Genomic DNA, 17,389 nt, shown 5'->3' on the forward strand with positions numbered 1-17,389 from the left:
CCCTGCTTCATTGAAATGACTTAGTCGAAACTTCAGTACATCGAACATCCGGAACAATGAAAACTAACCCCTGGTAAACAACCACTTGACCACAAGGACAAAACAACAAACATTGAGACAAGAAAACCCTCCAAGTGGGGGCTTCACTCCAATACCCACCTAACTAAATATACCAACTCTGAGAATGCATTACAATGGGGAAAGGAACAAGGTTCAAATAGTGGCCAAGTGTTTCTTTTCCCGGGGTTCATTTTCACTGATTTGGGAGTTCGATGTATTGAAGATTCGTCAAAGTCATCTTGATGAAGAGGGATTTTATATTCTGGCATTTCAATGTTTTGAAGGGGACCTGTGTGTGTGTGTGTGTGTGTGTGTGTGTGTGTGTGTGTGTGTGTGTGTGTGTGTGTGTGTGTATGTGTGTGTGTGTGTGTGTATGTGTGTGTGTGTGTGTGTGTGTGTGTGTGTGTGTGTGTGTGTGTGTGTGTGTGTGTGTGTGTTCTAATATAAGCACTCAAGTCCCAAACACTCAAAGACACAATCAGGTACTCAGTGTCTTGTAACTCATTCAAGCTTCCACTTACACTCAGAATGAAATACTAGTTCAATCCAGCAGCTGCTACACCTTACCTGAACACATTATTAGAGTTTGAACATAGTAATTAAAACACCTCTAATTATCTTCATCATTGGTTAGGAATTTGAGTAAGGTAAGTGGAGCAGTGGGGAGGGAGTGGGGGATGTAGGCTGAGGCAGTAATTGGGAAGGGGGTGTGGGGAGGGAGTTTTAGGGTTATGTAGAGGGCAGGAGCGGCCTTAGGTCAACTGGTGCCCTAGGCAAAAGGGCACCACGGCACCCCCCACCACACCATTCAGTACCCCCATCCTGGTCTACCTACACCAAATAAATACTGGAAAAGTGCCCCTACTAAAGCGGCGGCACCCTAGGCGGCCGCCTAGTTGGCCTATGCCTAAGGCCGGCTATGGTAGAGGGTGAAGAATTTTAGGGCTAGTTGAAAGGAAGGTAGTTTTAGAGTCAGGGAGCAGGAGAGGAGTTTTAGGGCTTGGGAGCAGCAAGCCAGTTTAGGACATAGTGAGCATCAGGGAATTTTATGCTAAGGGAGTGATCAGAGATTTTAAATTTAGGGAGGGGGTTGAAGTTTTAACTTTAGTGAAGGATAGAGAACTTTAAATTTAGAGAGAGTGAGTGGAATTTTAGAGTTAGTGAGTAAGGACTTGGGTTAAATTTGGGTGGCAGTTTTAGGGTTAGAGCTTAGGTCTGGTAGTTCTATACAGTTTCACTTGGTCAGGTGTTGGGGGCTAAGAAGATAAGTAAGATCAGGCTAGTGCAAGATAGGTCATTTGTCTTTTCCAGCAAGTGGCAGTGAGCAAGTGTGTGACAAGCTACTAGCATGTCATCAGTTGCTGTAGAGCCATGTGCTTGTGTGTATACGTACAAAATGCATATATAGACACAAACACAGAGGGAGAGGTGGAGTTGTGTGTGTGTGTTGTTGCATATGTTGTGTGTGTGGGTGTGTGTTTGTGCCATATACTTCATGTTGGAGTACCTTCAAATTTCAGTTAAAAACAGTTGTTCATAAGCTTAAAATAATTGTTACGCTCATTAAAACATCCTAACATGTCAACATAGGTTAAATAGATGCTAAAACTATTTGAAAAGTCAAGTTCTAGCAAACTTAATGAGAGCCTTTCAGGCAAATTATTATTTTACTTTAGGGCGAAGGAATATGCACGAAAAGCTAATGAATGAAAGATCACTTCATATTTTTTTTAACTTGCTATAAAAAGGGACACCAGTGTACATGAATATTCAATGTGTTAATAATATGCTAATTGTGAAGAAATTCTCATTTATCATATTTACAAGGATGGTGAAAACTGTCACTGCTGACACTGTAAATCTTTGGCTTGAAAGCTGTCATGTTTCTTTAAAAAAGCACAGCCTAGAAGTTTAAAACACTTTGCACACCACGGCATCTTTGAAAGCTGCATGAAAAATAGCTTATTTGTTTAGTATCACACTTCTTTTGTGTAGCTGAAAAGCAATTTTCACCTAATCCCCTATTCAAAGTATTTCTGCAAAAGCCAAGGGAAATGTGTCAATGTTCTTATTTTAGCAGAAGAAAAACTATGAAAAGACATAACATTGTTGTCACTAAACTTTTTTCTTTAACTTTAGGATTTTATAGAGATTGCTGAAAGTAAAATGAATCAACACAAAAGCTAAACATTAATTTAATTATTATACTCAAAGGAGAATGCACGACTAAAAATTATTCCACATTTTCTGGAAGTGTGCATGCATGCAGTCTCTAACACTGACTTAAATTCTCCATAATATCTTTAAGCTCTCTCCCACGTGAATTGTTAAATATATTATATTCTACTTTTCATGGTCTAAATCTTATAATTCTACCACTACAAAAACAAATTTAAAAAGCTGGTCTCTTCTATAAAGGGCAACTATATTTTATCTCTAAATGTTCATTGCCTGTAATCTTAGTTATCATTATTGCAGATTACATTCTGTACAGGTTTAAAAGACCAAACGAAACACTAAGCAGAATATGGGAGAGATCATCTTATCTTAGATTTCAGTGAAAAAAAAAAAAAAAAAAATATATATATATATATATATATATATATATATATAGTTAGTTAGTCAATATTACTGAATTTAATATAGTAAGAACATTTAAGACATTTAAAATTTTGTGATGGAGTAAGGAGAAAGGGGCAAATACAGAGATGGGAGGTACAGCAAAGAGGTACAGAATGCTGTAATACAGCCACTTGTGTTGTTATATCAGATATTGACCAGACTGCCACAGCTCAGCTCTCACAGACAGAGTATATCAAATATTATCTCAGTAAGGAAAATATATGATCTACAAGACTCTAGTACAATTGTTGTTAAATGTAGATATGCAAAATAAAATGGTGCAATACCAAACAGAACCCTGCATTTTAAAAGATAGATATTTTGCAAGGGAGGTCTATGGAAGTAACAAAAAATAAATAAATAAATGCATAAATGCATAACTAAATAAATAAATAAATAAAGCTCTTCTTGTGAAGTCTGGCATTGGGAAAAGTGTTACTTATATCAAAAGATTAAAACCAGAACAAACAAGAACCAGATGTCGTAATCATCATTAAAAAAAAATATTACGCCTTGATGTTTAGATAGTCTCCCAGATTCTGCAAGCATTGTATGTCGTGCAGGATTAGTGTAGGAGCTCTAGCAAGCAACATGTCTGCTGGGCGATCCAGAAATAGCCTACAGGGGCGTGCACGAGCGCTCCTGCACAGACTCAGCCCCTATATTCAAATTACTCCATTTGCAGGAGAAATCCATGCAAATGAGGTACATTTGCAATCCAGGAAGCTGGAAACTGGCTGTGCAGGAGTAGTGTAATCTGCAGAAATTTACTCGGTTAGTAACCGAGTACATTTCTGCAAATTCCAAAAAGGAGCTCCAAATAAAGGTGCACATCAGTCAAGAGGCATGCCAATGGCCAAGTATAAGGCCATTGGCATTGGAAACATCTGAAAAAATAAAAAAAAAATCAACTTTTATTTTTTTTTTAGCCGATCTTGGCTGTTTAACCGTAGAGCAGTGGCACACAAACGGGATCGGGGGGAAATAAGAAAATAAAGCTCAAATAAGCATTCTAACTAAAATCACTATTCTGTCATTAAAGTCAATGGCAGGTAAAAGACAACATGGCCAGTGAGTAGTGTTTGCTAAAATAGGAGGCTCAGTGTGCAACATGTAACTATGCATTAGCAGACAATCCTATGCAAATGAGGGTAATGATAGTGAATCCCAGTTTTCCCCAGCATGCTTGTCAGGTCCCAACAGTGTAGGAGCAGGAATAGCTTGGCACAAGTCTAGGAGTGGTGACATCCTAGGAGGTGTGTGTCAGGCATGCTGTAAGTGGATTGGAGCCCTATGACTCAGATTTGCTCCTAGCTAAGTATAGCTAAGCAAGGGGGTGTGTCTGAGTCTGCCTAGCACTCTTTACATTGCCTAAGCGGGTGTGCGCGCCATGCACCAGGTTTTAAAAAAAAGGTAAACCAGGAAATAGCAGCTCTGTGCACATTTGAGCACTGTGTTTGTGCGGCAGGGCTCTGGGCTTAAACAGGAAGGCAATGGGAAGGGAAAACAGTAGTAGGAAGCTAATCAATGAGAAATAGCACAGCTGGCAGGTGAAATGTATCAGAATCAGCCAATTACAGAGGCAGCAGGCCAGCCCAGCCCAGAATACTACTATAACTATGCAAACATCTTCCACTCTGGTTTTTCCCATACTCTACACCACCGGTGTATACAAGCGGGGAAGTTTTAACAGACAAAACAACAAAATGATAGTGGCTGCAATAGCTATCATACAACAATTTGTGGAAGAAGCTGAGGATGGTGAGGAAGTGAATTCCGCCGACCAACCCACAATGAGGAGACAGAGAAGAGTGTACAGATGCAGGGTAACCTACCAGGGGCTACATGAGCTGGAGATAGTGGAGCGCTATAGGGTGGACAGGGACCTCCTACAGCAAATTGTTGAGCTGTCCCGGCCATGCCTGACACACAGAACTAACAGAGGGGAACCCATCCTAGTGGATACCAAGGTATGTGTAGGCCTAAGAATACTATCTACTGGTACCTTCCAAGGCCAACTGGGGATATGATGGGGATCTCACAGGCATCAGCATCCAGTGTACTCCACCAGTTCCTGGATGTCATGTCAGCACATGCCGGTGAGCATGTATATTTCCCCAACACCCGTGAGGCGCTGGCCAGCAATATGCAACTGTTCCACCAAATAGCAGAATACCCTGGAGTAGTGGGTGCTATAGTCTGCATGCACATACACATCAAAGCACCACCCGGTGAGCAGGGTATGGTCAACTTCAACAGCAAGGGCTTCCCCTCCATCAACTGCCAGGTCATATGCGATGCCCAGGATATAATAATGAATGTGTGTGCTGGCAGCCTGGGAAGCTATCACGATTCCCACATCTGGCATCTGATGCAGCTGTAGCAGAGATTTGCCAGTGGGGACATCCCTCACTGTCACCTGGTGGGGGATGCTGGATATGCACTGGTGCAGTGGCTGATGACACCCATCAGAAATGCACACACACCCTAACAAGAACTCCATAATGAGGCACACACACAGACCAGGATTAAAATAGAGTGTGTGTTTGGGATGCTCAAGTCACAGTTATGGTGCCTGGACACATCAAGTGGAGCCTTGCAGTACTCACCATCTACATGTACCCCAATTGTCAAGTGCTATGATACACAATATGATCCTGTGGAAACAGCTGCAGCAGGAACAGCATTGGGAAGGGCCACACAGCTCCCCACCATTGCCAAGGCCTGCACAGGCACAGAGTGACTCAGAGATGGAACGACCTGAGCCTGCCCTAGTAGGCAGAAAAAGGCGTGCCCAGTATGCCCTGGCCTTGGCAAAGAGGCAACACATAGCATTTACACTGGCACAGGAGGGACCCAGGAAATAACACCTCTCTCTGACGGTCACATACAGTAAAAGGGATGGCAAACATGACACTACCTCTGCTCAACCATATGTAGGGAATGTACTATGTGCATTTGACATAGGCAGCCCTACAGCACCACCCTCAATGCTGGGACACCCACAAGGTAAGTGACTCACACATGCCAGTCAGGGAGGTTCACATACCTAACAACAGTCACAGTCAGCAGGACAGGTGTAGACAAACACAAAGGCTGTGCTATGGCCTCTGAATGATGCCTATGGGTAACCCCCCCCCAGGACTACACAGATAGACTACAGCAGGTCAGGCAGTGGGATGTTAGTACTGAAAGGTAGAAAGGCAGAAACTAATATCTAGATCAATCAACGCTAAGACCTGTAATACACTGATATGCCTCTAGTCAGCATGATAGGTTAGAATACAGAATGAAATGGAGTACCTGACATGCCAGTACAGTCATAGCAAATGTGTTCAAGTGTCAGGTGTGCCCCCCATCCTACGTAGAAATGTAATAACAGTCAGGTGTGCCCCCCCAATCCTGTGTAGAAATGTAGTAACAGTCAGGTGTGCCCCCCCAATCCTGTGTAGAAATGTAGTAACAGTCAGGTGTGGCCCCTCAATCCTGTGTAGAAATGTAGAAACAGTCAGGTGTGCCCCCCAATCCAGTGAAGAAATGTAGAACTAGTCAGGTGTGCCCCACCCCATCCTGTGTAGAAATGTAGAAACAGTCAGGTGTGCCCCCACCAACCCTACCTATTTATGTAGTAAAGGTCTGGTGTGCCCCCCCAGTCTGGTGTGAAATGTAGAAATAGTCATGTGTGCCCCTCACAATCCTGTGTAGGAATGTAGAAACAGTCAGGTGTGCTCCCCCCAAACCTACGTATGTATGTAGTAATGGTCTGGTGTGCCCTCCCCAATCTGATGTACACACGTCATAATAGTCAGGTGTGCCCCCCACAACCCTATGTAGAAATGTAGGGACATGTATGTGTAGGTATAATACCAGTGGAGCACAGATGCACAGAGGTGGCCAAGGTAGTAGGATAGGTTGTTGTATCTGCACAATATTCAGGTATGTTTGTGTTAGATTGGTGTGTGTTTCATATTGTGTGAGAGTGGTTGGTATGTATGCATGTTGAGGTAAGACCTGGTGGCCATTGCTCGCTAATGCTGATGACAGGGACAAGTCCTCACAACTGCAGTGCCAAACACAATACCCACCAGTATAACACAAGCTAGCAGTAAGCCATTGCAAATGTATGGTGGTAATATGTGTCACCATCTGAAAGACTGACATGGCATGTGGTTGTTGGGCTAGATATACAAGCAGTAAACAGGGGAAAGTACTCCAGACATACAGCATATATTGTGTCACTGTGAAATGGGCACACCCTTGGAATAGTACAAACAGGTATGTATCACATTACCTGTTGCTGTAGTAGGGGATACCAGTGTTGTCTGCCCAAACAATTGCAGATCACAAAGGAGGTAGGACTGATGTAGTGAGAAACAACTGATGCACCTGCACATGCAAGCATAACTGGAATTCCCAATGCATATCTGTGTGTCAGATGCAAGTAGTGTCCATAGCACACATGCACCCAGCTCATGCAAACACCACCCACAGGTACCTCCCTGGCTGTAACCCTGCTGTGGAGAATGGGTACAATATGACCCCAGCTGTTTATGGCAATAGCGAAAGAATGCAGCATGTAGTGCATGTGTCCCATGCAGGTATGTCGCTAGCTGTAGATAGCAGCCTGCCAGCATCCACACCACTGATTAGAACTGATAGGGGGTATTGGCATGAACACCTAGCACACCTACCCTGTCACCCTAGGGGAATATACTGCATGGTGGTCTGAGATTGTAGGACAGACAGAATGCAATGGCCTGCCACATCTGGCCTGCATCAACAGACAATGGCCCACAGGCCTCTGTCAAGGGCCTCTGTCTCACACATACTGCCAATGCATGTTATGTCATGGACACCATATTAACAACACAACACACTCCACATACACCATATGCAAGGCCATGTGGACAAACCACAGTGACATGTCCAGCATGTCTCACTGCATGAACTGTAGACCAACACCAACACACAGCCATGATTGGGTGATAACCATAGGGAAAGTATCAGAGAATGTACACATAATGTAAGGAAGAGGAGAGACTAACTGAGGGGGGTGGTAGCATGGCCAGCATGGAATGTGCAAGGTCAAACACAAAGCTGTGTGCACACACTATCCCTGGCTGTAATCACATAAATGGGTGCCTACATACCTGCCCGTACACCACAATAGGGGTAATGTCCTGACGCATGGCCCCTGCCTTTGGGTAACCTGTGAGAATCTGTACAGCTGTGAGGTATTGCCATAGCAATATAAGGCTATACCGTCATGTTGTTGGATGTACATGTATGTGATCCCCTGACAGCACTGTACGAAGGTGCTGAACCAGATACACAGACCCAGCAGCAAGTGTCTGCAGCACCCTCTCCAGCATAGCATAACCTACCATGAATATGTAGGAGTCTGCACATAATGCTACACACAGCTGCAGTCACCCTTGTCCCGCAAGACATCACTGTGAGCAGAAATGTCCACCTGACAATACATGAGGACAGAAAACATCACAGTGTATAACAGTATACATGTCTGAATATCTCTGCTAATGGCAGTACCATGTAGCTGAAGCAGCACAAACACAATCACCTACAGTACACACTATCCCCTGCATACTCTGTCCCCATATTGCCAAATGATCAATGTATACCCTGCAGAAACAGTGTGCTAGCTGTAGGCATACAACACAAAGGTCTGCACTGGAGTACAAACTACCTGGAATCAATCCACACATGCAGTACATAAGGGCATACTGGGCATGCTCACACACTTAGAGAAATGAAGGCAATGTCAGACAACACACTTACACACATGAAGCCCATGTCTGCAAACATCACTTGACCAGACATATCTGGCAGTTGCAGATGTTAGAGCAGACACTCCTCAGTATGTATCACTCGTGCATTTCACACACAGTGGATAGGAATACATAAATATATCCAAGGACAACATACTATAATAAGCCAAATGTAGACGTACATCGATGTGTGGAAGAGAGTACCTGTGACAAGGATCCATCCAGGACTGTCCCACCCAGCACACAGCCAAATGGATACAACCACATGAGGTTCAGATGTCACTCACTGTAGATACTAGCCAACGGTATCTGTCAGCAGTACCGAGTATGTGGTGCAAGTGCTAGCTGAGCAACATAATTGCACAAGGAAATAGGCATCAAGCAGCTGTATACATGTACCTGTGGAATATGGCCCTGCATGTGCCCGCATGTGGTGTGCCAACCCCTAGATGAATGGGTTATGGCCCATGCACACACACTGGCCTCCCCATAGCCCTACTAAGACTTAGCAGGCTTGTCATAGTAGGGCTATGGGGAGGCCAGTGTGTGTGTGCATGGGCTATGGCCCATGCATACACACTGGCCTCACCATAGCCCTACTATGACAAGCCTGCTAAGTCATCCACTGTGAAATACACCTTTGGGAAGGTTGTAACCCAGTAATCTCTGTGGTGTGTCCTATAATTGCATATTGCTGTAGTGTGATAAAATAGTTAGGTAGGAGTTCTAATCCCAGGCTTGGCAACTGTGTGTGTGTGTGTGTGTGTGTGTGTGTGTGTGTGTGTGTGTGTGTGTGTGTGTGTGTGTGTGTGTGTGTGTGTGTGTGTGTGTGTGTGTGTGTGTGTGTGTGTGTGTTTGTCTCTCTCTGTCTGTGTAGAGAGCAATGCTTTTTAGGCTAGTCACACTCCCTACAATTCAAATGCCCTACTTTGGCAAGGCTGCTGATGTCACCCACCTTGAAATACATCTTTACGAAGGTAGTAGCCCAGTAATCTCCATGGCAAGTTCTATAACTGAGTAGTGCTGTAGTGTAATACAATATTTAGGTAGGAGTTCTAATCCCAGACATGACAGATGTGTGTGTGTGTGTGTGTGTGTGTGTGTGTGTGTGTGTGTGTCTATGTTTGTAATTCGTATCCTGTGTGGAAGTGGTTGTGAGTGTGTAACAAATGGAGTCAATGGGGAAGGTGTTTTGCATATTTCTTATATGGTGGTCCTGGTATACACCACAATGTCCAATGTACAGGGATAAAAAATGTGCAATAGCCGAGACGCTGGGGTGCATATCCATACCCCTATATTTGACATCAAGACCAGGTGAATAGTGAGTGTCCCTAGTATTACCCAGATGACACTCTCAACCCATGTCTCATACACACCCACACTTGCCTAGGCAACAGCCGCAATGTTGGTAGTACCCCTGCATATTACCTACTGATAGTAACCATGGTGCGATTGCAGTGGGCTACAGTGTGCATGGCACCCCAATCATCAGTCCAATAGGCATGTACATGAAAGCAGTGCACCTTCCCCATGTTCCCCACTGGACACCTGCAACACATGTGGTGCCTTCAAATGTGACTCACAAAAGACATACAATGCCTAACTACACTCCCTGTATGGACAGATGCCACTGACACCAAGGAATACTGGTATCATGCTATCAATGTAGGTGCTGGGTCAACCTGCCATCCATTACCAGTTCCCACCACATGAGGCCAGGACTGGCAAATCTGATGATAACAATCTGTGTACACAACATGGGCCAGACACCCCAGGTACAGTTCCACATGTCACTTTACATGCATGTGGGAGCTGTGCACATCCCAAACACTGTCCATGTCATGGATTAATGAACACATATATGGCAAGCAATGCACAGCATTGGCCACATGCAATAGTCACTCTGGTGACTGGGTGGTGAATACAATACCCACCTGTGTGGTCAGACCAGACACTACACCCCTGAGCCACAATAAAGACCATTGTCATGGGGCCTGATGCCAAGGTATACCCATCACCTAGCCTTGTATAGCCATCTAGCAAATGATCAATGGATACCCTGCAGAAACAGTGTGCTAGCTGTAGGTGTACAACACAAAGGTCTATACTGGAGTACAAACTACCTGGAATCAATCCACACATGCAGTACATAAGGGCATATTGGGCATGCTCACACACTTAGAGAAATAAAGGCAATGTGAGACAATAACATATTGAAGGGTCATACTGGGCATACTCACACACTTACACACATGAAGCCCATGTCTGCAAACAACACTTGACCAGACATATCTGGCAGTTGCAGATGTTAGTGCAGACACTCCTCAGTATGTATCACTCGTGCTTTTCACACACAGTGGATAGGAATACAGAAATATATCCAAGGACAACATACTATAATAAGCCAAACGTACATGTACATCGATGTGTGGAAGAGAGTGCCTGAGACAAGGATCCATCCAGGACTGTCCCACCCAGCACACAGCCAAATGGATACAACCACATGAGGTTCAGATGTCACTCACTGTAGATACTAGCCAACGGTATCTGTCAGCAGTACCGAGTATGTGGTGCAAGTGCTAGCTGAGCAACATAATTGTACAAGGAAGTAGGCATCAAGCAGCTGTATACATGCACTTGTGGAATATGGCTCTGCATGTGCCCGCATGTGGTGTGCCAACCCCTAGATGAATGGGTTATGGCCCATGCACACACACTGGCCTCCCCATAGCCCTACTAAGACTTAGCAGGCTTGTCATAGTAGGGCTATGGGGAGGCCAGTGTGTGTGCATGGGCTATGGCCCATGCACACACACGGGCCTCCCGATAGCCCTACTATGACAAGCCTGCTAAGTCATCCACTGTGAAATACACCTTTGGGAAGGTTGTAGCCCAGTAATCTCTGTGGTGTGTCCTATAATTGTGTATTGCTGTAGTGTGATAAAATAGTTAGGTAGGAGTTCTAATCCCAGGCTTGGCAACTGTTTGTGTGTGTGTGTGTGTGTGTGTGTGTGTGTGTGTGTGTGTGTGTGTGTGTGTGTGTGTGTGTGTGTGTGTGTTTGTCTGTCTCTGTCTGTGTAGAGAGCAATGCTTTTTAGGCTAGTCACACTCCCTACAATTCAAATGCCCTACTTTGCAAAGGCTGCTGATGTCACCCACCTTGAAATACACCTTTACGAAGGTAGTAGCCCAGTAATCTCCATGGCAAGTTCTATAACTGAGTAGTGCTGTAGTGTAATACAATAGTTAGGTGGGAGTTCTATTCCCAGATATGACAGATGTATGTGTGTGTGTGTGTGTGTGTGTGTGTGTGTGTGTGTGTGTGTGTCTATGTTTGTAATTCGTATCCTGTGTGGAGGTGGTTGTGAGTGTGTAACAAATGGAGTCAATGGGGAAGGTGTTTCGCATATTTCTTATATGGTGGTCCTGGTATACACCACAATGTCCACTGTACAGGGATAAAAGATGTGCAATAGCCGAGATGCTGGGGTGCATATCCATACCCCTATATTTGACATCAAGACCAGGTGAATAGTGAGTGTCCCTAGTATTACCCAGATAACACTCTCAACCCATGTCTCATACACACCCACACTTGCCTAGGCAACAGGAGCAATGTTGGTAGTACCCCTGCATATTACCTACTGATAGTAACCATGGTGCGATTGCAGTGGGCTACTGTGGGCATGGCACCCCAATCATCAGTCCAATAGGCATGTACATGAAAGCAGTGCACCTTCCCCATGTTCCCCACTGGACACCTGCAACACCTGTGGTGCCTCAAATGTGACTCACAAAAGACATACAATGCCAAACTACACTCTCTGTATGGACAGATGCCACTAACACCAAGGAATACTGGTATCATGCTATCAATGTAGGTGCTGGGTCAACCTGCCATTCATTACCAGCTCCCACCACATGAGCCCAGGACTGGCAAATCTGATGATAACAATCTGTGTACACAACATGGGCCAGACACCCCAGGCACAGTTCCACATGTCACTTTACATGCATGTGGGAGCTGTGCACATCCCAAACACTGTCCATGTCATGGATTAATGAACACATACATGGCAAGCAATGCACAGCATTGGCCACATGCAATAGTCACCCTGGTGACTGGGTGGTGAATACAACACCCACCTGTGTGGTCAGACCAGACACTACACCCCTGAGCCACAATGAAGACCATTGTCATGTGACCTGATGTCAAGGTATACCCATCACCTAGCCTTGTATAACCATCTAGCACATTCGACCACTACACACCCATGCAGCAATGCACCCATGCATGACAGTACTTGCACCCTGTGTTGGCGTGTGTGTTGTATGATGTGTATGACCACATTCACACTCACTACAACCCCCACTGGCATAAGGAAGCATGCTGTCTGATGTCAGATACCTCCACATACCCTTTGCCCATATATCCTTCATATGACCCCTGTGGTGCATGTGATATCTGCACATTAATGTGTTGTGACAATCTCACTACTGATGATTTGTATTCCTGGCCCTGCCAAGTGTGTCAATGTGTGTGTGTCCCTTTGAGAGTGTGGCTGTGTTGACACTGGCACCTGTTCATGCGGACAGGCACGTGTACTACACCTACCATATAGCTACCATATCCCTGTTGTCAATGTCACTCACCATCACATATATGTTTTGAGGGCTCCTCAACATGTAACCTGTATGGTGCATCCAATAACTGCATAGACATGTGATAGCACTACATAGTCGTCAGGGGTTTAATACCCTGTACTGGTAGGTGTGTGACACAAACATGCTTATGTTTTACTCTCCCACCCCTTCCTGACTCTTCTTTGCCTCTGTCTGCCTCTCTTACTCCCTCTCTGGTGGATGTGGGGACTTACACCTGCTGTGCTTGGGCAGCAACATGTGTAGTTTTAGTGTTGCTCATAATCAGCTGATGGCCTCTGCATGAATTGCAGCCCTCCTATAGCTGATTGCATGTGGAACAGCTGTGGTAACATTCCCATAGCCAATTGCATGGAAACACACTCTAATATCTAGGAACATCATGTTGGTGTTGGGTCTTTACATTCACTCTGAGCGGGAACTCAATCTGTTGTTTGGCAAACAGCATCTCAGATGGATTGGGTTCCACCTCTAACAACATACACTGTGGAAACAGGGCAACACACAGGAGGGGGATGTGCCTGACCTGACTGCAGACTGTAAGTACTGCTATACTGCATTTGGAGTAATGTTGGTTTAACAGGGTGCATGTGGATATGGCTGCCCTACATGTTTTAATAGCTGCCATGTCAGTGCTATGTTTATGGGGACACCCCCATCTGTAGGGTCTTCTGCAGACTGGGCAGTGTGTGGAGCCTTCTGTTTCATGTGTTACCTACAGAGTCTGTGAACTGCAGAAGGTAGTGTGAGGATTGCAGACTGTAAATGGTGACAGCCATGAGAGTTACTGACTTCATAACTTTCATAGGACATGTGTTGCCACAAACCGTGTTACAACAGTAAATGTATGAGGGTATCACAGCAACATGTCAATATTGGCCATGTGTATGTACCTCCAGCCACAACTCTGTCAACCTTTGTATGTATGTCATGCAGTAAGAGGTGCATATGTGCTGTACACCATAATTAGTGTCATCATATCGTATAACAAGCCAGTGAGATATCAGACTGCTACACATGCTATGTGTAGTAGGGGTTACAATTTATGACATAACCTGGACATTCTGTGGTTGTATATACAGTATTGAGGTCTGTGTACTCATGGTGATTGTTGACACTGCATGTATTGTTCATATGTTCTTTGGCTTGTGTACAGACTGTGGTAGATGTCATTGTTCATGGTCTTGTTCTATCTGATGTTACATGCTGCTCCACTCTATGTTACCCTTTTGGCTTACACGTTTGTAGGGCCATACACACACATGTCCCATACCACAGACAGGCTTCGGACAACACTGTGGAGAGGTGCAGTATATGTAGGGTTAGTGTGTGAGTTCCCTGTACTGTTGAATGACTGGGCTGGATGATATGTTTGTGAAAACATCAGGGTTATTTATATCTGACATGGCTTAGTGGTAAATCACTTTGGCTTTGGTGTGCAGGGTCCTGGGTTCAAGACTTGCAGAGGCCGATTATTTTGTTGGTGGGCAAAACAAGGGTCATTGGATACAGAGCGATTAAGGCACTTCTAAACAGTTGTAAGCAGGTTTGCTTGGGTTTGCACAGAGGTAAGCACTGCTAACTTCCGGTTACAGTTTCTTAGACTTAGTTAGCTTCTAGATTGCTTAACCAATGTAGGCATTGCTTACCCACGTGCAAACAGGCTTAAACCTGCTTACTACTGTTTAAAAGTGCTTACTCCCACTTATCCCATGCTAATTTCTTTAAAGGAAAAAAAAAGGGTTGATAGGAAAGTAGTGAAAAAGGGGCACAAACAGGGAAAGACAGTATGGAAAATAGCTAGGGATTTGCAGGAAGGGTGTGAGGAAGGTCCATAGCTGTCCATTTCTTCTACAGCAACAGCTGTGCATATACACTGAATTTGGACGTAGATTTGGACACTCACACTTCTGGGAGGGGGTGAGGACAACAATAATAAGTTGTGATGCCGATTAGACCAGATTACATGTGTCCAGTGGACATGTGTATGAAATAGACAGCTATGTATGGGGTGAGATTTTTTTTTGGGAACAGATTGCCCTTTTTTTTCAGGTGAGAGTGGGATGTTGGGGAGGGATAGTACATATATTTGGGGAGGTAGGTTGGGTAGGTTAGCAGACAAGACAAATAAGACACATACGGGGTGGTATGTGACATATGTGGGGGGTAGACACCTTGCTGGGAAGGGGTGTTGGGAAATCGGAAGACCATGAGCCCCCTAGTGGAAACAGTGTGACTGAGGTCCCCACCCATGCACAGTCACCATTGCACCTTCATAGCCCCGAAGGTAGCTGTGCTGGGGGTGGCATCGCAGGGTCAGCCTGACCCTGTAGTCATGACACGCAGCCCTCGAGCTGGTGTAGCAGATCACCAAGCTACTGGTTGAGCTTGCTACGCACCACGATCCAGACCTGGAGACGAGTGACAGGTTTCTGTCCATGCCTGCTCCCGGGGGGGGGGCATCCCCTAAGGTGGTTCCACCCGAAGGTGGTGCAGGACCAATGGACAGGGAGGTCCCGGGTTGGGCCCCAGACATGCTGGTTCCCGGCGCCATGGCCAGCTGAGATGGGACAGGTGGGTCTGCTGGGACCGGCCTTCCCAAACGTGCTATAGTGTTTAGATTTTATCATCATATGTGGGTTAGTAATAGTTAACACATTCCAGGGTTAGGTATAACAGCATGCATAGATATTCCCATTAACCCAGACACCAGATATGGAACAGCTGCATAGGAAACAGCACACATGTATATATGGGACCACAGCGGTAATAAGAACAGCATGCAGGTACATTGATGCCACCATGAAACTAATGTTGGAATAATTCAATATAGCACATGCATGGGAACAATTAAAATATTTATCAAACAACAGGACATTATGAGTATACTGGAGTCATTACATACCGGTTGGGGTGAGTATGTTGTTTATTGCTGGAGATATGGTGGGGGGAGAGAAAGATGTTAATTAACAACTAGTATATTCCTGTAGTCCACATTGCTTTCTTAGTCAGTGCTATCTGTACCTTACAAGTCTTACTACACTACCCTATAGCCTTAGTTTGGACAGTGATATGGCTGTCGTCATCATTATACATGAACTGGTTTTACATGCTGTATACACCTCTTACCTGGTATACCTGTGGAGGGAATGTATGTTAACACTAACTAACTGTTTCTACACATACTCCCAGATTCCAGGTTGATGTTGTACACATGGCTATCCAGCTCTTTCTGCACAGACTCTGGCCATGTGTTGCCCACATGCAGGCGTACTGGGGCATATCTAGAATATTGCCCTCTCCAGCCTTTAGTGACTTGACACACACATATACATGCTTTCATACACAGTTATATTATGTAGCACAGTGTGGGTGACAGTGATCATTGATACTTTATCATTCAGAGAAATTGCAACACTCACAATTCCTTACAATACCAGAGTAAATAGTACCAGTACAGGGTATAATGTTTTTTATTTCTCAGCACAGTGTTTGTATCCAACGTACCTGTGGGAGCAATGTTTGTTTGCACTACCTGAATGTTGCCACACAAAGTTCCAGATTACACATTAGTGTTATGCACATACATCTCACTCTGTGACTGTACACACTCTGATCACAGCTTGACAACATGGTAGTGTAGATAGGTCATACTTGGCTTATTACTCTCCTAACTGTTTCTGGAGTTGCTACAGTGACAGGTTTGTTCACATAGATGTTGGACATTCACTTGTATTCCCTGTTTTCTGGCTAAACACCTAGGATCATTCCCCAGACTTACCAGGGGGACAGGGGACATGCAGCAGATATGGGCACATATACTGGACATTCTGGTCTCATCTGTACAGTTGTGAGGTATGATTCTGTATGCAACCTACTTCCACTCCCAGGATTCAGACCACGGCTGTGTCTGCTACAACTTAAACACTGTCCATCAAAGTTGTGTGTGCTATATAGATATTGCTGTATATCTCCTATCTGCTTTCTGTTCAATAATTCTCCTGTGCTTTTGCATTTTGACCTTGTATTACAACACTATTGTACAGATTTCCTAGACAGTTATATTGTGTAGGACAGTGTGGGTGACAGTGATGCATAATACCTCATTAGTCAGAGCAACTGCATCACTCACAATGCCATACAATACAAATGTAAACAGTATCAGTACAGGGTATCATTCTTGTATTTCTGAGAACAGTGTTGGTATCTGACAGACCTGTCAGAGAAATGTTTGTTAGCACTACCTGATTTTT

Source organism: Protopterus annectens, chromosome 2.part0 (genome assembly GCF_019279795.1).
Source record: "Protopterus annectens isolate FY-2018-M chromosome 2.part0, PAN1.0, whole genome shotgun sequence".
Lineage (NCBI taxonomy): Eukaryota > Metazoa > Chordata > Ceratodontiformes > Protopteridae > Protopterus > Protopterus annectens.